At 53.6% G+C, this 22,083-nt stretch overlaps 1 protein-coding gene across 2 annotated transcripts in view; it reads right to left on the bottom strand.

The window, feature by feature from the left end:
• The window catches only part of PHF21B (PHD finger protein 21B), a 134,739-nt gene that overhangs the window by 45,618 nt on the left and 67,038 nt on the right, over positions 1–22,083 (bottom strand). The gene's annotated exons all lie outside the window — the stretch shown is intronic.

Genomic DNA, 22,083 nt, shown 5'->3' with positions numbered 1-22,083 from the left:
GCCCAATAGGGGGGTCTCGCCAACACACAATGGGATGGCAGCACCAGGAGCAGGGTGGACATTCAGGGTAAGGAGAAGGGAGATGGTACCCTTCCATTCCAGGCCCACACACGTATAGGAGATGTGTTTTGGGGTACCCACTTGTCTAAAGTCTCCTTTTGTGTGGGAACTACCACTACCCACAGCCCCAATGGAACAGTTTTTTTTTTTTTTTTTTTTTGAGATGGAGTCTCACTCTGTTGCCCAGGTTAGAAGGTAGTGGTGCAATCTTGGCTCACTGCAACCTCCTCCTCCTGGGTTCAAGTCATTCTCCTGCCTCAGCCTCCCAAGTAGTTGGAATTACAGGCACCCACCAACACGCCTGGGTAACTTTTGTATTTTTAGTAGAGATGTGGTTTCACTATGTTGGCCAGGCTGGTCTCAAACTCCTGACCTCAGGTGATCCACCCACCTCAGCCTCCCAAAGTGCTGGGATTATAGGTGTGAGCCACTGCGCCCGGTCCTGATGGAGCAGTTCTACGTGGCCACATTGTACGCCATGAGCCTGCCCGATGGGGAGAGAGGGACCCCCTTGCTCAGATCCAGCCAAACCATCAGTGGCCAGGGACCAGCGAGGTTCTCTCTTGAACTCAGATGTGGAAATTCTTAACAGAATGTTAGCAAATCAATTCTAACAATAACAAAAAGGATAAGACACATGAACAAGCTGGGTTTATCCCAGGACTGCAAGGCTGCTTTGCCATTTGAAAGTCAGTCCGTGTAATTTGCTAAAATAACACATGGATGAAGAAAAACCGTATGCCGGCCTCAACAGATTTTTCTAAAAGCTGTTAGGACTAATAAAGGAGTTTAGCAAGATTGCAGGATGGAACAATATATACAAATCAGTTGTGGTCCAGGCACGGTGGCTCATGTCTGTAATCCCAGCACTATGGGAGATGGAGGTGGGCAGATCACCTGAGGTCGGGAGCTCAAGACCAGCCTGACCAACATGGAGAAACCCCGTCTCTACTAAAAATACAAAATTAGCCGGGCGTGATGGCGCACGCCTGTAATCCCAGCTACTCAGGAGGCTGAGGCAGGAGAATCGCTTGAATCTGGGAGGCGGAGGTTGCGGTGAGCTGAGATCACGCCATTGCACTCTAGCCTGGGCAACAAGAGCAAAACTCCGTCTCAAAAAAAAAAAAAAACAAAATCAGTTGTGTTTCTATATACTAACCACCAACATTTAGAAATTCAAAAAGGTTTAAATGCCATTTGCAATAGCATCAAGAAATAGGGAAGAATCTGACAATAGCTATGTAAGACCTGTACACTAGAAACTTCCACACATCGCTGAGAGAAATTTTTAAAGACTTAAGAAAGAGATATACCATAACCATGAATCAGAAGCCTCAACGCTGTTAAGATTTCAGTTCTTCCCAGATTGATCTACAGATTCAACACAACCTCAAATCAAAATCTCAGCCAGCTTTTCTTTAAAAAAAAAAAAAAAAAGAAAGAAATTGACAAGATGATTTTAGAAAGCATATGAAAGTATAAAGGACCTAGAATAGCCAAAAGAACTATGAAACAAACAAAAATAACAACCAAAGGGAAAGACTTAACATCATCTGACTCCAAGACCTCTTATAAAGCTACAGTAATCAAGCCAGTGTGGTACTGGCGTGAAGATGCATAAACAGATCAATGGAACAGAATAGAGGTCCAAAGTAGACTTATACATATAAGGTCCACTGATTTTCAGCAAAGCCCAAAAAAGTAACTTATTTAGTACAAAAAAGATAATCTTTTCAAAATGGTATTAGAACAAGGAGATACTCATATACTAAAATCAAACAGAAAAGAGCTTCAGTCCGTACCACATACCGTATTTAAACAACAATAAAAAAAGAATGGATGAGAGATCTAAATGTAGGGACCAAAACTATAAAACTGTTGCACGAAATGTAAGATAAATCTTTGGGATGTCAGGTCAGGCAAAGAATCTTAGATACAAGGGCAAAATAATAAATTAACTTCAACAAAATAAGAAACTCCCAGGGTTGGAAAGACAAAATGTTAGGAAAATGCAAAAAATGGCCACACCCTGGAAAACAAACACATACAGATCACCTATCTGATGAAAGCCTTTATCCATAATGTACGAAAGAACTCTCAAAACTCAATAATCTGAAAACAAAAAACTCAATTAAAAATGAACAAAATATTTGAACAGATACTCCACTAAAGAAGATATACTGGGCCAGGTGGTGTCTCATACGTGTAATCCCAGCACTTTGGGAGGCTGAGGCAGGCCGATCACTTGAGGCCAGGAGTTCAAGACCAGCCTGTGCAACATAGTCTCTAAAAAAAAAAAAACAAATTAAAAATTAGCTGAGCATGGTAGCAAGTGCCTGTAGTCCCAGCTACTTGGGAGGCTAAGGCAGGAGGGTCATCTGAGGCCAGGAGGTTGAGGCTGCCGTGAGCCATGATCACACCCCTGCACTCCAGGCTGAGTGACAAAGTAAGATCCAAGAAGAAGAAGATCAAGAAGAAAGAAAAAGAAAGAGGAGGAGGAAGAGGAAGAGGATGAGGAAAGGAGGGAGGGAGGGAGGGGAAGGAAGGAAGGAGGGGAGGAAGGAGGTGAGGGAACAGGGGAGGAAGGAGGAGAAGAACAACTACTGATGGCAAATAAGCAAATAAAAAATACTAAACATAATTAGTTATTAGGGAAATGCAAATTAAAACCACAATAAGATACTGCTACGAGCCTATTCAGATGACTAAAATTAAAAAGACTGACCAAATCAAGTGTTGGTGAGGCTGTAGAGCAACTAAACTCTCAATCGCTGCTGTTGGGAACATAAAATGATACACTTTGAAAGACAGTTTGGCAGTTAAAAAGTTACACATATGTATGGCAATGAACAGAACATACGTATGTGTCCTCTCCCAGATCCAAATGTTGAAATCCTAACCCTCAATGTGATGGTATTTGGAGATGGGGCCTCTGGGAGGTGATCTGGTCATGAGGGTGGAGCCCTCAGTGCTCTTATAAGAAGAGACATGAGGGAGCTTGTGTCCTCTCTCTCTCATCCTCTTTCTCTCTCTGCCATGGGCAAACAGCAAGAAGATGGCCATCTGCAAACCAGGAATAGAGCCCTCATCAGGAACTGAATCTGCTGGCACCTTGATCTTGGACTTCCCAGCCTCCAGAACCATAAGAAATTGATTTCTGTTGCTTAAGCTAACCAGTCCATGGTATTTTTGTTATGGCAGCCTGGGCAGACGACAACATTTTTGATACGAGACAGCCATTCTATTCCTAAGCATTCGCCAAGAGAAGAGAAGGCACACGTTCAGAGACTTGTACATGAATGTTCACAGCAGCTCTTGGTGTCACAGCCTAAACGGGAAGCAATCCAAATGCTCACCAACAACTACACGGATGAGCAAGCTGTGGTATCTTCACACGACAGAGCATTACTCAGCAATAAAAAGGAACAAACTACTGACACACACAATATGGATGAATCACAAAATAACACGGCCAAAAAAAATCCAGACTCCAAAAAATATCCATACTGTATGATGCTAGTTATACGAAATTCTGAAAACTGCAAACAAAGTGACAGAAAATAGACCCCAGGTTCTGTGGAGATGGTGTAGGGACGCGAGGAAGGGATTACAAAACGACACCAGGACATTTTCAGGGAGAAAGATGTGTTCACGATTTTGATTGTGACAACGGGTTTACATTTGTCAAACTTATATTGTACACTCTAAATATGTGCAGCTTATTGTATATCAATTATACCTCCACAAAGCTATTAAAAATTCCTTCCCCATTTCTCTCCTTATCAATATCTCTCCACCCCTAGAATGAATATCATCCATCCTCAAATGACACAGCAGAGGGTCTCAGGCCCCATGCACAGAGCTGTTTCTCTGATTATGCTCGGATGGTTCCTGCCTCCTCTTTGCCACCTGCCCCATGGGGTCAAAACTCTGAGAGGCTCGTGTCCTCCAAGCCAGCTGCCTGCCTCTCTGCGTGAAACCAAATGACCCACATTCCCCTGGATATTCACTCTGCACATTTGTTGAAACAGAGTTTTCTATGCAGTGTGGAGCACATGACAAACAGCCTCAGCCACTTGATGAGGCAACTCCCAATCTATAACACCGCCTGCTGCTCTCGGCCGGCACACCCTGGTGGGCAGCACTGAGACCACCTCAGGTGCCGCCTGATGCCCACCTTCCCAAATGCATGTCTCAAAGATGGGGGTTATGGGGACTGTCCTCCCCATTACATCAAACTCCACCACCAGTGTCCCCCCAACTTCCACAGAGCAAGGTGTGTGGAAGGCTCTGATCTCCCCGCCCCTGGCCTGCCAGCCAGTGCCATTTACCCAGCTGGTCAACAGTCAGGGCCCCAGGCCAGCGCAGACCATGGGTGGGAGGCTAGCAGGAGCAGCCATTTGATAAGCCAGCTTCCAGGTGACTCCGCCCACCTGGGGCTGCAGGCCCAGAGGAAGCAGGTCCTGTTGTGGGAAGGCCCACGCGGCACGTCCCTGTGGTGGATTCCTAGGGAAGTGGGTTTTGTGGTGGGAAGGCCGACATGGCCCGGCCTGCGGTGGATTCCCGAGGAAGTGGGTTCTGTGGCAGGAAGGCCCATGAGGCATGCCCCTGCAAGGGATTCCCAGGGAAGCGCACGCTGTGGCATGAAGGCCTACGCAGCACGTGGGTTCCCAGGGAAGCAGGTTCTGTGGTGGGAAGGCCACACGGCATGTCCCTGCAGTAGACTCCTGAGGCAGGTTCTCCGTAAGTGGGTGCATGAGGGGCAGGCCTGGGGCCCCGGGGAGCAGAAATTTCCACATGGGTGGGGCTGGCCAGCAGATCCCACAGGTGCCAGAGAACCTGCTTTGCTGGGGCTTCCGTCCTCACTCAGACGCCCCAGATAAAGCCTCCAGACATGGTCCAGCCCGTGAGGAGGAATGGGGTGGCCCTCCAGGCAAGGTGGGTGTGTGCTGTCATGTTTCCCAAGCCCGCACGTGCCTGAGTCCTCCAGGGTTGCTGTGTCCAGTTGCTTCTGCAGATGGTTCTGGGTGGGCCAAGGACAGCCATGTGTGCTTTACATGTTGCCTTGTGGACCAGGGGTTGCCGTGTGGGCTGGGACGGCCACGTGTCCATGTCCGAGTACTGCCACGTGGGCCACGGGAGCTGTGTGTTGCTGTGTTTCCTGGGGTGGCCATGTGTCTGTGTCTGGGTGTTGCTGCGTGAGCCAGCGGTGGCCGTGTCTGTATCCGGGTGTTGCCATGTGGGCTGGGGGTGGCCGTTTGTGTGTCTGGGTATTGTGTGGGCCAGCGGTGGCCATGTCTGTATCTGGGTGTTGCTGTGTGGACCGGGGGTGACCGTGTGTCTGTGTCCAGGTGTTGTGTGGGCCGGGGTGACCATATGTCTGTGTTTGGGGGTTGCTGTGTGGGCTGTTGGTGGCTGTGTGTCTGTGTCCGGGTGTTGCCATGTGGACTGTGAGTGGCCGTGTGGGCAGGGGGTGGCGTGTCCGGGTGCTGTCGTGTGGGCCAGGGGTGACTGTGTCTGTGTCTGGGTGTTGCCGTGTGGGCCGGGGGTGACCATGTCTGTGTCCAGGTGTTGTTGTGTGGGCCGGAGGTGGCCGCGTCTGTGTTCAGGTGTTGTCATGTGGGCCGGGGGTGACTGTATCTGTCCGGATGTTGCTTGTAAGTAGCTATTGCCTTTTCCAATACCCACTTGGGTGTGCACGGCTCTGTGTTTCCACATGAGTTCTTCTCTGGAGCGTCTTTGGCTCTGTGTCTGTTTCTGAGCCTTTATATCTGTCAAGGCTCAACCCTCCCTCCTGACTTGGGACCCTGGCAACTCCTGTCCCCCTACTTTAGGAGTTCACAGCGGGGGGCAGGGAAAGGAGGGGAGACCCACAGGGGAGGGAGGGATGGAGGTGGTGGAGAGGCAGAGCCCCGAGAGAGAGGTGAGGAGGAGATGACAGGGAGAGCTATTTCCACTTGATCCTCCCTAGTCAGTCACCAAGAAAGAGACACAACCTACCCTGGGGGAACATCCACACCCACGGGAGGCTGGCAGAACAAACAGTGCCTGGCCACGCGCTTCCTCCAAAACTCCAAACCAACCTGAGCGTGGTGTGTGTGCCCGTGCCTGGGACTCGAGATGCCCTGCAGCTCTTTAGGGAGCACCAAGTATGGGGTACCCTCAAGCACCCAGCACCCTGGGCTAGGTCGGCAGAAGGAGTAGGCTCTGCAACCGCAGACCCACAGCCCCATCACCAGAGGAGAGATGATTCTGAGGCAAAGCCCAAAGTCCCCATGATCCGGGGAAGTTTGCTGCAAACAGGGCTGCCTCGCAGGCCCCTCCTCAACCCCCTGGGGACGGTGGGCTCTTTCCTGAACACTGCCGTCCCCTTCCCACAACCGTCCATTCTCTGCCAGCACTAAGCTGGCTTCAGGCTCTCCCATCTCTGCATGTTTTCTTCGCTCCAAGCCTACCCGAGTGCGTTCTTCCACTTCCCTACAAACCTTTAATTAGCGAGCTGAAAGCCATTTTATCTGGCAAGGGCTGACCTTTCTGCTCCAAGCTGGGATTTATCGACACCAGCAGAAACAGTCATCGCAGAGGCGATTTCGCCAGCACCCGGTACTTTACAGCTGCACTTTCTTCAAGATCAATGAGCTTGTGACTACGTTTACAGCTCCAAGCATTTTAATAGCGGGGGGAAAAGGGGCCATAAAAGTCAAAGATAACTTCAAATTCTTCCTGCCATGGCTAAGTTGGGGGGGCGGGGTGCGGGCAGCTGGGGAAATCTCCAGGAAGCTCAAACACGGGGGAGGAGACAGGTGTTGGTACAGACCCCACAACCTTCCCGATCAAAAGCCACACGTGGTTCTGGAAAAATCTGTTTTTAATAAACGTTTCTGAGCACTCTGGGCACTTGGCTCTGGAGCTGTGGCAGAGCAGAGGGGTTCCAGCACTGGCTCTGACATCAGCTGTGTGGGGTCCCTGAGCTCTTCCTGCTCCCACTTCAGCACGTACCACCAGGACCCACCCCACACAGCAGAACCAGCCTCACGCCCGCCGTCCTGGAACTGCCAGGCCACAGTCTAACTCACTGACTGTCCTGTTATTTATAAGCAGGACCTGGTCCAGGACAAGCCCTGTCATTTGTGGGTCTCTTCTGCTTCTTTCCATTTAGAACAGCCCCACAGCACCCCTTCTTCCCATGAAAGGAACTTTTTTTTTTTTGAGATGGAGTCTCACTCTGTCGCCCAGACTGGAGTGCAATGGCAAAATCTCGGCTCACTGCAGCTTCCGCCTCCCAGGTTCAAGTGATTCTCCTGCCTCAGCCTCCCGAGTAGCTGGGGTTACAGGCGCCCACCATCACGCCTGGCTAATTTTTGTATTTTTAGTAGAGACGGGGTTTCGCCATGTTGGCCGGGCTGGTCTCGAACGCCTGACCTCAAATCATCTGCCCGCCTCAGCCTCCCGAAGTGCTGGGATTACAGACATGAGCCAATACACATGCTTTAAAGGAACTTTTTAAAGAAACCAGGACAATTGTCTACAGAAAGCACAGGGTTTCTGTGGCTGCTTCCTCGCAGTGGGCCGTGTTTCCCATGGAGACCCTCACTGGACAAGGGTAAGACCAGGCTCTCCAGTCTTCACCCACCATCGAGGCCCTGGGGCTGAGAGGCCCCCAACCCTTCACCGCTGAGGCTCCACTGCCGGGGCTGAGGACCCACAGGCCTCCGGACACTTGAGCTTCACCAGGCTGGGGTGGTGAGCGGGGAGGTGAGCAGGGAGGCAGCCCCAGGCCTCCCAGAAGCCCCCAGGAAGCCCCCATGGAAGGCGGCCTTGCTCTCCTCTCCACATGGCCCAGCCGCCACGCGCAGCCACAGAGCACAGCGATTTAATTGCTTCTCGAGTTGCAATTTTCCTTGCATCTTTATAGAACTGCTGTGATGTGGGGCAAAGAAAACAAGTCAGTTCCAACATCAATAACAGCTAATAAATATTAATAGAACATAAGCACCACTTTCACTGTCATGTGAAACCAGTTCATTATTCACAGATGAAATCCAATTGCCGCCTTTATCACTGTCAGCAATGAACGAGCTGGTTCCACGGGCCGCTGCTGCTGCATGAGAGTGTGGTTAGGCTTGGCCTGTATGTCCCCATTTGATGTCCCCCACTCTCACTCAGACATCCTGCCTTCATGAACCCCAAGCTCATCCAGGAGAGAACAGCAAGGGCCACGGCGAGTGCATGTAAAACTCCAGAGAAATTGCCACTTCCTCCTGTCTCAGCTGGCTGCTCCATGCCTCCTCCAGCCCACGTGCGTTTACCACCACGCCCGGCATATCTTCGACAAAGACCACCTTGGGGAAGCCAACCCGCCTGCATTTGAATTTCACTCCTGGACTGGCCCTGGCCATGCCAGACGCATTGCTCCCTATATCTCCAAAGAAAGAGAGCAAGCACTGCTGTCCCTGTTACAAGGGCCAGAGGGGAGCTCCCTGTGCCAGGAGATGTCCGGCACACAGGTGTTCTAACAGCAGCCAGTGGCACTTGAGTCGTTCCAATGGTGCCGCTGCCTCTCAGTCCTGGACACCTCTGCGGGCCAACGCACACCCACAGCAATGCAGCATGAGGTGGCAGGCCTGAGGGACCCACGGAGATGCAAGGGTCCACAGGGCTGGAGGGAGGGGAGGCGACAGGTCGCCAGATGAGGTGAGGCAGTGAGCCCAGGCCTGCAGTTCCAGCCGGGGCAACTCTATTGAGCACAGGACAGCCCCTGCAGCAGCTGCAACCACGAAAGCTAGGATCCGCCCACTGTCACTAGGAGAGAGAGGAGGAACCAGAAAGTTCTCATACAATGGAAAACTTCCCAGCAGCTAGAGGGAAGAAACCAGACTTGCCCCGGTCACCAAGAGTGTGGAAGACACCCCTTGGGGTGAACAACACGAACCCACAGCCTGACTCAGGCAGAGCCAGCACCGCGGCGGGTGTGGCCGGCTGGTGTCCCATAAACGCACACAACCAGGGCTGGGTCTATACCCAACTCATGACTGCGGCTGCCCCTGGGGAGGGGAGAAGGAAGGCAGGAAGCTGGAGAATGCCTATTGCCTCTACAGTGTTCTAGCCTTTAAGAAAGTGATCGGAAGCAAACTGCCCAACCTCCCTATTTACCATTTGGGTGGAGAACATGTGGAGGCTTATTATAGAGCCCTCTGCATATTTTACAATAAATAAATATGCATAAAGGAGACAGAGGGAGCTCTGTCTAGAGTTGGAAGCAGGAAGGCTGCCTGGAGGAGGGGGTGTCTGAGTGGGACTTTGCAGTCAGGAAAGCCCATAGGAGTCGAGAGGCGGGATAGGAGGGTGGTGGGAGGGGCAGAGGCACCAGCAGCAGGTGTGCCAAGGGGCTCAGAGCACTGGAGACTACAGCTCCCAAAGGTGGGCAGTGAAGGAGGTGAGGAGGGGCAGGTGGAGGGCCTGTGACTGGGGGCCTTGAATCCACGCCCAGGAGCTGAGTGTGAGTCTGGGGCAAGCACCAGAAGGGCTCTCACCTCTTCCAACAGGTTGCTGGCCAATCCCCTGAAAGGGCAGGGCACAGGGCAGCATCGCCTCCCACAACCCCGAGGTGCAGAGGCCTGTTTGGACCTCGGTATCATCTCCTGCCAGGATCGGCTGTCCGGGGCCCGCAGCCCTTCCCCACCCTGAATCCTGCCCTCTCCCAGGGTGCTGGGGACAGCCCCGATACCCGGCAGCTCCGGAGAGGTGAGCTATACGCCCAGGGGACTCTCAGGAGACCTCAATGCTGGGCTTTAAAACAGGAACCCTCTTCCAAAGCCAGCTTCAGCAAGCCCTACAATGAGTCGTTTTCTTTCTTTTCAGAGACCAGGTCTTGCTCTGTTGCCCCGGCTGGAGTGCAGTGATGCAATCGTAGCTCACTGCAGCCTTGAATTCCCGGGCTCAAGCGAGTCACCCACCTTGGCCTCCCAAAGTGCTAGAATTACAGGCACGAGCCACACTGACCACACGAAGAGTCATTTTCTAAAGTTCTGACTCCAGATGCTGCTGATGTCTTGCTCCAAGGCAATTCTGTTTACTGAGAGCACTGTGGGAATAAAGATCTGTGGCCACTGTAGCCTGGCTGCCAGGCACAGGCGGCTCCCACCCAGCTCGGTCTCGGTGACCCTGACTAAAGCCAGGCCGGCGGAGGCAGGCTGCCCAGGGCCACTTAACCAACCGCAGAGGCCTTTACAGGGAGCTGCTCTTAATCAAAAAGTGCCAGACAACGCAAGTGGCTACCGTATGCTGACATTTAAAACACCCGTTCAGCGGCCCTCGGCGTTGCAGAGCAGTTTGATTAAGTTGAAAGGATGTAATTTTATGCTATTGAGCAAAAAACACACACTCTGAATGGTATCATGTACTAAGGATTGGGGGTTGTGATCTTGGGGGGGGGGGTTGTAAAAAAAAAAATGGTTGCGAGGTCCCCAGTGACCACAGGTGCATGTGTAGAGGTGTATTCTGGAAACTTCTGCAAGGAAGTGGCAGCCTCTGAGGTCACTAGTTCTGCTGTGGAAGGTGTCCGTGAGACAAGCTAAAACGGCCACGTATGCATCTACTCAACTGGAAAACATGCCATCTGGAAGAGATCTGGACTCCAGGGGCCCAGGAGCCCACCAGGAGCCTCCTGTGCAATCCTTCCCACCGTGGGCCCTGTTCTCGGAGGACTGGCACAGCCAGCAGCCTGCTGGGAATGCCCAAAGTCCAGGGAGGGGCTGGACAGGAGGGGTCATCTCTAAGCCACATCCCCCAGGAAGGAAGGCAGGGCACGGGGAAAGCTGCAGACTTGAGGCCTTGAAGAGGGTGGGTGAGGCCATGTCACTGCACAGAGGACCTGGGGCAGAGGCTGGAGGCCTTGAACCTCCACTGGGAAGACCCGGAGGTTAGTTTTCCCTCTGGTCATGTTTCCTAAAGATGCAGCAAAATCTGATCTGTAAGAGGGGCCATGGGCTTGCTGCAAGGGCTGCCAGGAGAGAGCAGATTGGGGGGCAAATGCCCCACCCCAGAGAGGAGAGGCGCTGCCTCCCTTGAGCTTGGGGTAAGAGGAAAAACACAAGTAGTTGGTACTTACTCGTCCCTGTGTCCCCAGAGACTGCTCACCCACTATCTGAGTGTCCTTATTCCCTCCTAGCCAGGGGGCACTGAACCCCCTACCTGGGCCCTTGGATCTGGAGGGGCCGCAACCGCCAGGCACGCATCTTCCAAACAAATCACAGTAGCAGTAAAATCCAACTGACAGCAGTGCCTCTGCCTGTCCCCACCGACCTCCAGACCTCGCAAAATAGGCGGTCATTGAGAAGATCTAATTCCCACATAAGATGGGCTCATGCAGTCCCGCTGGCCTCCGCCTCATCATCCCCACCTCCGACGGCCTGGGATCTAACTGAGGGTGCACCACGGAATGCTGACGACAGCCTGGATCTAACTGAGGGTGCACCACAGAACGCCGATGATAGCCTGGGTCTAACTGAGGGTGCACCACGGAATGCCAACAACGGCCTGGAATCTAACTGAGGGTGCACCTCTGCACCCGCGCCATGGAACACCGGTGACAGCGGGATCTAACTGAGGGTGCACCTCTGCACCTGCACCACGGAATGCCGATGACAGCCTAGAATCTAACTGAGGGTGCACCTCTGCACCCGTGCCACGGACCGCCAACGATGGCCTGGATCTAACTGAGGGTGCACCACAGAATGCCAACGACAGCCTGGAATCTGAGGGTGCACCTCTGCACTCGCGCCACGGAACGCCGGTGATGGCCTGGGATCTAACTGAGGGCGCACCTCTGCACCTACACCATGGAATGCCGACGACGGTCCAGCAGGTGCTTCTCTCTCTGCAGAGGCCTCCTGGAGCTGGCCGCGGTATGGGCAGGTATGCAAGGGTTGGTGGACCCCAGTCACCCCATCCCCAACCTCTGGCCCTCCAGAGTAAGGGCCCATTTTACTTCTACTTTTACATTCTACTGGCACAGAGCTGAGACCACAGCTCACTGTATTTGACAGACATCTACACCCAAGTAACCACCCTGCAGACCGAGATACAGAACATTCTAGCAATCCTAGAGGTGCCCGCAAGTCCCTCAAAGGGGCCTCACATTCTAACAAGGCACTTGCCAAGGAGAGTGGGTCCTGTCCTCGGGGACGGGCTTCTGGTTGGATTGGCAAATGCTCCCGTCCCGCTAAGGAAACAGCCAAGCTCTCTCCTATTTCCTTTTTTTTTTTTTTTGAGACGGAGTCTCGCTCTGTCACTCAGGCTGGAGTGCAGTGGCGCATCTTAGCTCACTGCAACTTCCGCCTCCTGGGTTCAAGTGATTCTCCTGCCTCAGCCTCTCGAGTAGCTAGGATTACAGGGCATGCACCACCACGCCCGGCTAATTTTGTATTTTTAGTAGAGACGGGGTTTCTCCATGTTGGTCAGGCTGGTCTCGAACTCCTGACCTCAGGGGACCCCTCTGCCTCGGCCTCCCAAAGTGTTGGGGTAACAGGCGTGAGCCACTGCGCTTGGCCTCTTCTATTTCCTGAAGCCCTTGGCACTGACTAAACTCAGCAAGTGTTCACTGCACACCTACCCTGTGCTGGGCCCCTTGTGCACAGATAAGAGGTTCTGCCCACGGTCTGGGGAAACAGACCAGAAGAGAGCATCAGAACGTGCTGCCCGCGACTTGACGGAAGTCCATGGGAAGGTCTCGTCTACATGGAAGGGGTAAGTGGTAAGCGTGGTGCGGGAGTCGCCTGAGGCTGGTCATGCACCTCCATGCCTAGCTCATCTCCATCATTGTGGGAGACGAGTATCTGGAGCCCGTCGTGCAGGGGGTGTGTGTGTGTGTGTGTGTGTGTGTGTGTGTGTGTGTGAGACAGAGAGAGAGAGATGACTGCCCCGAGAGAGAGAGAGAGAGAGAGAGAGAGAGAGAGAGAGAGACGACTGCCCCGAGAGAGAGAGAAAGAGAGAGAGAGACGACTGCCCCCAAGCAAGTGAGGAATGAATCTGTATGTACCCTGCATCGCAAACGAAGGGTTTTCTCTGCACAGTAACTGAATACAAATGATTCACACAAGCACAGGGAAGGCTCTGGCAGTCCCCGCGAGACAGGCCATGGGCTCAGGGGCGCCCTTGCCTGTTTACTGAGATCCTGCCACGCTCAGCAGTCACCACATTTTTATGCAGTTGGAGGGCGCTTTTTTCCCCATGCAGTTGGAGGGGGTTTTCCTGGTGAAAACTAACAAGAAAATACATGGTGTGTGTAACCACAAGACCAGAGGGGCCCTTCTTGACCTCTGCTTCCTCCCCTCTGACGTGGGCATGGCAGCCCCTCCCCTCCTGGGGACTGCTGACCCGGAGGGTGGTCCTGGTGGCTGCCACCAGGCAGGGCGCCTTTGCACGGGGCTCAGAGTCCCATCGGCCACTTCCTCCTGACTCCCAGGTGCCGCCGGCCCTCACCTGCACCTCGCCCACCTGCTTCCCGTGTCCTGGAAGGTGGTGGTGAGGATGTTAGAACAGCCTGGTACCCAGTCACCCATCACCACACGCAACCTCAGACAGACAAGCACATGGAGGAGCGATGACATCATCACAACAAACACAAATGAAACTCCTTACAGATGTCCACCTCCAACAGAGGCGACTTCCACGAGCAGGAGATTTTTCAGGCCAAGAAGGGACAACATCGTCCGAGGCAGAGAGGGACAGACTAGAGGTATACCGGGACGGCGTGGTCAGGAATGGAGCCCTTGCCTGCCAGGGCGTCGGGTCCATCTGGGAACGGCCAGGTGGCAGCACATGGACAGGTCACACCCATCAAGCTGTCTCGACTCTGCAGGTAGGCACTGGGGCTCCAGGAGTTTCCAAGCCAAGGGGAACACCACGTGGGCTCATAACTAGAGGGTGTAGGGAGTCCTGAAGCCCCCCGAGTCTGGGGTTAGAAGAACTGAAGGCCCCCTCGGCCAGAAGCTTCTGATTCGTCCAAAGTCCCCACTGCCCCCACTTGTGCAAAGTGTCTGGGATGGTCACATCCCCCATCCCTGTCTGGTCCTCACTCTCTGCTGGTCTGGCTACTTAACTCCAGACCCACCGTAAGCTTAGCAGGTCCCACCAGGCCACCCTGGGAAGTGTCCCAGCCCTTGCTGAGACCTGCCAGGGGTGTGGAGAGAGAAGACACAAGGCACTAGGCTTTGGAGAGGAGGACAGTCCCTGCTCTGCTCCAGAGGCAGTTCCCAGGGCCTTTGACATCTCGGTGGCTGGTTAAACACACACACCTACGCAGTATAAATATTCACTTTCATCAAGGGGAAAAGGATTGCGGCAATCGGTCCAGTGGTCGCCCCTATCCCCGACACACTCCCTCTGACTTGCGTCTAACTGGAAGCTTCAGGAACATAGCCCAAAGAGCTGAGAGGAAACCCCGGTCCTGCCACCTAGGGGTTATGAGACCCTGAACAAGTTACTCAAACTCCCCAAGCCTCCATTTCCCTCCTCTGTAAACACGGAGAATTAAAGTTTCACACAGGTTTGCCCTGACAGTTAAAACAGAAGCACATGGCACACACCTGGCACCCTGGAGGCCCCAAGAAACTGGCAGGTCTCATGGGAGAGGGCAACACGACCTTCTGCAACTGTGACTTGAAGCTGTTTAACCTCCTGAGCCTCAGTTTCCTCATCTGTAAGATGGAGACGTTGATGCCAGCTCCACAGGGCGAGCAGAGTTAGTGAGACTAGAAAAGTGTTCAGCTCAAGAAGGGGTGGCTCTGCCCCGTCTCTGCCCTCCTCGGGGAAGCTCCGACCTCGCACGAACCCACTCTGAGCTGGGGCCCGGTGCTGAGCCCGGCGCTGAGCACGTGCTGCCCAGGAGACACACCACATTCTGTTCTCTCTGCTGGGGTATTTTTAGAAGGAACAGCACTTCGAACTGTGCAAATAACGTGTTGAAAATAAGCTTTAGATCTTGACTTAAATGTACTAGAAGAGGGGGAAACATTCCTTGTTCTCCGAATACCGTGGAGAACATCTCTCTGGAGGGTCCTGAAGAACCTGGCTGCTGTCTTCACTCCTGGGATGAATAGGCCAAGCCCCCTCCCGGGAGAGCTATGGAACGGGGCTGTGGGTCGGCCCTGTCACCTGCATGAGCCCTGGAGCGCTCCTCCCTGGCCAGGTCCGGTGGGGAGGGCACAGGGGAAGCTGCGGGTCCCACCTGGTTCTGAAGGCAACTCCTTGTAGAGAGGCCTCAGCCTCAGGCCAACTGTCTCTCTGGCCCAGCAGAAATGCCAGCTTCCAGCCTGTGACCCTCCTCTCTCCCTGTCTGCCAGCAGCCCTGTGGCCTCCTGTCCCCAGCCCCTCTTGTTCCAGTTCCTGATCTGCATGTGACATCCCACCTGGATGCCTCAGCACCCCTTTGAGACAGGACCGCCTCCTGCCATCCGTTACTGGTGAGCCCTTGCAAATGGCCAACCTGAGCTGAGACGGGCTTCAAGTGGACGATACATGTGGGACTTCAAAGACTCATGAAAAGGTATTAAAGTATCTCATTAATATTTTAAAAATGAAGTACGTGATGAAACAATATCTTGAGCATATTGGGTTACATAAAATAATTATCGAAGTGATTTTCACTCCCCTACTTTAATTTAATCTGTTTCTTGTTACTTTTTTTATTGGGGCTTACCAGAAGATGTAAACTTATACATACGGCTCTCACTGTGATTTTATTAGACAATGCTGTTCTACAGGAAGCTTACAATTTAAGACAAAAGTTGTGGACATCCACTTTCTTTTTTTTTTTTTTTTTCTGAGATGGAGTTTCATTCTTATTGCCGGGCTGGAGTGCAATGGCGCAATCTCAGCTCACTGCAGCCTCCACCTCCTGGGATTCTCCTGCCTCAGCCTCCTGAGTAGCTGGGACTACAGCCGCCCGCCATCACACCCGGCTACTTTTTTGTATTTTTAGTAGAGACGAGGTTTCACCATGTTGGCCAGGATGGTTTTGAACTCCTGACCTCAAGTGATCCACCTGCCTCAGCTTCCCAAAGTGCTGGGATGACAGGCGTGAGCCACCGCGCCCGGCTGAACATTCCCTTCTGCTAAGGAAGTGGAAGGATGAGAAACTTTAACTCCATGGTAACATCAAGACACACCCAGACAAAATAAAAATCCTATTCATCCCCAAGAGCAGTGACTATGAGAAAGCCTTGAAGGACCAAGTTCCAGGGAGAAAGGAGCCTCCAAGGCCGGGCAGAGAGGGAGACATCACAGCCAGGCGGCTGCCAGGTGTGAACACAGGTGCACACTCAGCACAGGTGCAGGCTGCCGAGGACAGAGACCCAAGTGGGCTGAGCTGGGCCATCAAGAAGTAGCCGGGTCTCTCACAAAGCACTGCAGGAGTGGGAGGCAGTGCAAACACTGCAAAACGCAGTTGGGTCATTTCTTACAAAATTAAACACACACCTGTGCTCTCTGACCCAGCAATTTCACTCCTAGGTGTTTACACGAGAGAAATGAAAACCTAGATCCCCCAAACATCGTGTGCATGAAATTCGGAGCAGCTTTATTCATAATCCCCTGAAAGGGAAAACAACTCAAATGTCCATCAACCGGTGAGTGGACAAACCTCTCATGGGACCCCCCACGCCACGGGATGCCACTGAGAAACACGCAGGGAAAGAATGACAAATACTCTCAACGACACGGAGGAGCCTCACAGCACCGCGTGGAATGAAGGGAGCCCACACAAAGACCGCAGGCCTCCCCGGACGTGGGGCTCAAGAAGCGGCAAAACTAATCCACGGTGATGAGATCGCAACAGTGGGTTCTCTGGGGGAACGGATGGGGCAGGTGCAGGAGAGAATTTTCTGAGGTGATGCAAATGCTGTGTTTTGGAGTATAAGTTACTTGGGTGTACACAACTGTCAAAACTCATCCAGCAGTACAATTAAAATCTGTGAATTTCAATGTATGCAAATTTTACTTCAAATTTTAAAAATCTACGTATTTTATTTTTGAGAGAATCTCGCTCTGTCACCCAGGATGGAGTGCAGTAGCTCGATCTGGGCTCATTGCAACCTCCGCCTCCCAGGTTCAAGCCATTCTTGTGCCTCAGTCTCCGGAGTAGCTGGGATTACAGGTGCCTGCCACCATGCCCGGTTTTGTTGTTGTTTTTGTTTTGTTTTTTTTGGGACGGAGTCCCGCTGTCTTGCCCAGGTTGGAGTGCAGTGGTGTGGACTCGGCTCACTGTAAACTCCGCCTCCCAGGTTCAAGCTATTCTCCTGCCTCAGCCTCCGGGGTAGCTGTGATTACAGGCGCCTGCCACCATGCATGGTTCATTTTTGTGTTTTTAGTAGAGACAGGGTTTCTCCATGTTGGCCAGGTTGGTCTCAACTCCTATCTCAAGTGGTCCGCCCACCTTGGCCTCCCAAAGTGCTGGGACTACCGGCGTGAACCACCATGCCCGACCAAAAAAATCTATATATTTTAAGGACAAGAGCTGCAGCTTAAACCCTCGTAGAAAGGCAAGGCCAAGGGATCGGCTGGAGGAGCCCAGCCGGTGCATAGACCTATGCTCTCTCAGGGGTAGCACTGATAACCCCTCATTTTGGCAGCTGCATGGCTAAGTTGCTTCATCTGGAATGGAGTAAATATTCACAGTTATGTCAATGAGGGCCTGAAAAATAAGGTGCCATCTCTAGAAGGAGACCCAGGAACCCGATCAGGAACAGGTTCTGGGTGGCACTGAATATGAGGCAGGAAATCTGGATGCACCATTATGGAAATAAATGCACTGTGGCCTGATGACCAGGAAGGCATTCAGGAATGACTTGTGTGTCACTTCTCTGCTATGCATTTACAGCACCTGGACCTGCAAGAGAAGCAGGAGCCGGCTGAGGACTGAAAAAGACCAAGGACTTCACAAAACCTCCACCAGGCTGCTGGGCTGCACACACATGGCACCTCCAGTGCGTGAGCTCAGAGCCAGCACCGACCATCTGCAGCACCTGCACAAGCACAGGCCCTTCCTGCCTTCTGCCAAGGCCCCTTAGGAGCCTCCAGCAGAAAACTCAAGATCGGCTGAGACAGGGCTGGGGAAAAGGGAGACTCCCGCTGAGCCAAAAGCAGGCTGCTGTGATGAGCCAGGGACTGGGGGAAGCTGCGTGACCCATAGAGGCAGGAGACGCTCCTTCACCCATGGCTGGGGAGACACCACAGCTCCAGGGTGCAGTGAGGTAAGTGGAGGAGAGAAGGCTGTGGGTAGAACATGTCTGAGCTCTGCCCCAGGACTGCCATGCGTGACTGGTGTCCTCACCTGAGGCCTCACCTGTCACCTTGCAAAGTTTCCACGAAGTTTCAATGAAATGCAGGAAGCACTGAGCACGGAGCAAACACTAAGGTTCTCCCCAGACCTCCCATGAGCTTCCCAGGTGGGGACAGCAGAGGGGGCTCAACGCATTTGTGAGCACAGTGGGGTGAAGGAGACGCTGGCACTGTCTTGGAGGGTAAGTACGATTCCCAGACATGGGGCAGGGGTAACCGTGGGACACCCAGCCCGTCCCGGCATCAGTGAGGAGACCAGGAGAAGTCACGGCCACAGGGGATGGGTGGGAACAGGGCAAGGGGGGGCAAAGGGGTGGGGCCGAAGGCAGCAAAGGCCACCTGCGGGAAGGTGGGTCTGAGGAAGAGGGAGTCGGGTAGAGGTGGGAGCCCAGCAGTCCAGGAGCTGCCCAGTAATGCAAGATGGAGAAGGGGCTGCCCACAGAGGCAGGGAGACCGGGAGGAGGCTGCAGAGGCCCAGGGAGGTGAGGATGAGTGAGACGTGGTCGCGCTCTGGACTTTAAGCAGGAGAGTGATGGATCTATGAAAAATTCAGAAAAAGCCCACAGTTAGGCGGTGGGGACAACAATAAAGTCCCCATCCTCAAAATACAGCCAGGGCCAGTGGGGTGGGGACTCAGGCAAGCCACTGCCACCCTGAGCCTCAGTTTCCCCTTCTGTAAAAAGGAGCAATCTGTGACATGCAGAAGTGATTAAGATGCCGCACCTCTGCCAGGGCAGGTGCCGCGGGTTTAGATCGCCAGTTTCTCCGCGCCTCATCTTGGCAAGAGGGCCTGAACCTAGCTCCCGGCAAGCCTGTCCACACCCTCCAGCCACCTTAATTATTCCCACACTCCTAACAGGAAATCTGGCCCTTAAATTCACCAGCAAGCCTGCACCCAGCGCCAACGCCACGTCCCTAATTACCAGCATTAGCATTGCTAATCTCCTGCCCGCCTGCTGCGAGCCCCATCACAGGCACCCCTTGTCCACGCGGTCCTCCTGTTAATAAGCTGGAATAATGAGGCTTCGGCGCGCAGCGGGGGCCAACAGGATGGAGGAGGATTTTAATTTCAGATTTTGGGGTCTCAAATTATGAGGCACAACTGAAAGGGGTCAGGGATGATCCCAGGGGCTGAAGGCGGCTGCCCAAATGGCCCCCCGAAAAACAGTGGCGGGTGGGGAAGGACGGGGAAAGGATGAGAACACTGCTCTCAGATGTTGGTGGACAAATAAAAATAACTGGGAGGGAGGGACTACTGTGAAGCACCTGCTTCCCCACCTAGAAGGGGAAGGGGCTGAAGGAAGAGGCAGAGCTAACCCTAGCAGCTGGGACCTTCCAGAGCCCCGGTCAGCTGGACAAGGCTCAGGGACTAGAGGCAAACTCTTGGTCTATGTGGGCAGGAGTGGGTGAGATGGGCACACCCCCTTCCTCATGTGAAGGTGTCCAAATCTTGGGGTGGTGCTGTGGAGGTGAGTGGAATGTAATTTTAATTTCCATTAATAGATCAACTTTTTTTTTTTTTTTGAGACGGAATCTCACTCTGTCGCCCAGGCTGGAGTGCAGTGGCCTGATCTCAGCTCACCGCAAGCTCCCCTCCTGGGTTCATGCCATTCTCCTGCCTCAGCCTCCCGAGTAGCTGGGACTACAGGCGCCTGCCACCTCGCCCGGCTAGGTTTTTGTATTTTTTTTTAGTAGAGACGGGGTTTCACTGTGTTAGCCAGGATGGTCTCAATCTCCTGACCTCGTGATCCACCCGTCTCGGCCTCCCAAACTGCTGGGATTACAGGCGTAAGCCACCACGCCAAGCCAATCGATCAACTTCTAAACATTCCAACTCATTGCAATTTTTATTAAAGGCTCAACAAACATTCACTGCATGAGCAGCGGGATTCCAGAACAGTAACAACCCACATCCATACCGACTCAGGAATGCTGCGTGAGCTCACAAGAACCATTCCCTTTACACCTGAGGAAAGGGAGGATCAGAGGTTGAGTGACCTGCCCAAGACCACCCAGCTACCAGCTGGCAACACCCAGAGGGAGATTCCAGAGACCTCCAGAGGTCCCGGCAGTGCCACCAGCTCAGTGGGGATGTCAGTGGCTGTGCGCTTCCAGGACTATTTACCCCGGAGTGGGTCAGGCCAGTCTGTCCCTGTAACTCAGCCTCTCTCAGTCTCCTCCTCCTCCCCTGAGGCCACTTCAGCTCTGGTATTCATCGCCACTGCTTTGAGTAACAGCAGGTGGAGGAGGTGGGCCAGAAAGACCTGAAAATCAGATCCCAACCCAGCTGGATCGCTTTGTTTCTCTGATGTTGTGGTGGGCACAACGCAAAACTGTAAGATGCCACCAACTCCACTTCCCACGTTAGCATGGGGAATGGGGCGGGGGTGGGCAGAGGCCACCGTCATTCTAAGCCTCTGCCTCGATGTGGGCTCGGGAGCACCCATTAGGTGCTGGGCAGGGCCTTCATTCTGGTCAGGAAACAGACCTACTATGGTGACAAGCCAAGGTGAGGACGGCACCTGTATGATGGGGTGGGGCTGGAGTGGCTGATTCCTGGGGGTCAGGGTGAAGCGTGTGACTCAGTGAAGAAAGAGGGATTCAGAACTTAGGACACAGCCTGAGGCAGGGACCCAGAGGCGGACCCCCCATGGGGAGGGCCCCCCATCCTCACAAGGGCTGACAAGTCAAAGCCAAGAGCACACAAAGTAGATGGAAGATCTGGACTGAATCCTGCTCAGCACTGCCTCTGCCCCCAAGGCCAGCCCCTCCTGCCCACGATGCCCTCCACTTCTTCCCCAACACGCTCCGGGGTTGCCTGCCTACCGCCTTCGCACCAACATACCCCCCACAGGAAACCTGGAGAAAAGAGCTGCCTACAGTCCCCGTGCCCGTCCCCAGGAGCACACGGTCCCTGTGTCTGTCCCCCAGTAGCACAGCCAGGGGCTTGGGGACACCGAAGCACAGGGGGTTGATTACAACAGCAGGGCTGTAATCCCTAGGACAGAGCTGGCCTAGAGCTCGGGGGGCGGGGGGACAGAAAAACCCAAGCCCCTACTTTTGTTTTGAGCAGAGCCCCATCTGAGCTAGATCCCAGAGACGTACCAGGGAACGTTTGGGAATGACAAGCATGTGGGGCTCTGGGAAAGGCCTCACTGGTGCTGGGGGTGCCCGGCTCTCCAGCAGGCTCAGTTACATCTCTGTCTCCTCGTGGGGACGTGGGCAGCTGCAAGCTTCCTCCAGGCGCCGCAGGCTCTTCTGGAGTCCTGGCAGCTGGCTCATACCAGGATCCTTGACCGCTGTGCCCCACTCCCACCCACTTTCTTTGTAAACCAAACATAGGTTTACATTTCGATGGATGGGTTTGGGGTCCACACTCAGTGGCTGGGCACATGACAGCGACTCCTGGGCTGTGTGACGCTCATCCTCAGCTCCCGCCTTAGTCTCTGCCAGTTTTGGTCCAAGAAGGGGCAGCGGCCAGAGCATCCAGTCCAGTGGCACCCCCGGCACCACGCAGACTTGTGGGGTACCGAGAAAAGCCGCCTGCAGCATTCCAGGCCCGGCTTCCAAGCTCCTCTGACAACTGGGTCTCACGCAGATGGAAGCCCCTGGGCCTGGCACACAATAGCTGCTCAGTCAAATGTCTTCAGCCCTTTGGACTCAACAGCACACTTGGACCCTGAG

This window comes from Chlorocebus sabaeus, chromosome 19, assembly GCF_047675955.1.
Source record: "Chlorocebus sabaeus isolate Y175 chromosome 19, mChlSab1.0.hap1, whole genome shotgun sequence".
Classification (NCBI taxonomy): domain Eukaryota; kingdom Metazoa; phylum Chordata; class Mammalia; order Primates; family Cercopithecidae; genus Chlorocebus; species Chlorocebus sabaeus.
This window is presented reverse-complemented; position numbering and strand designations above follow the sequence as displayed.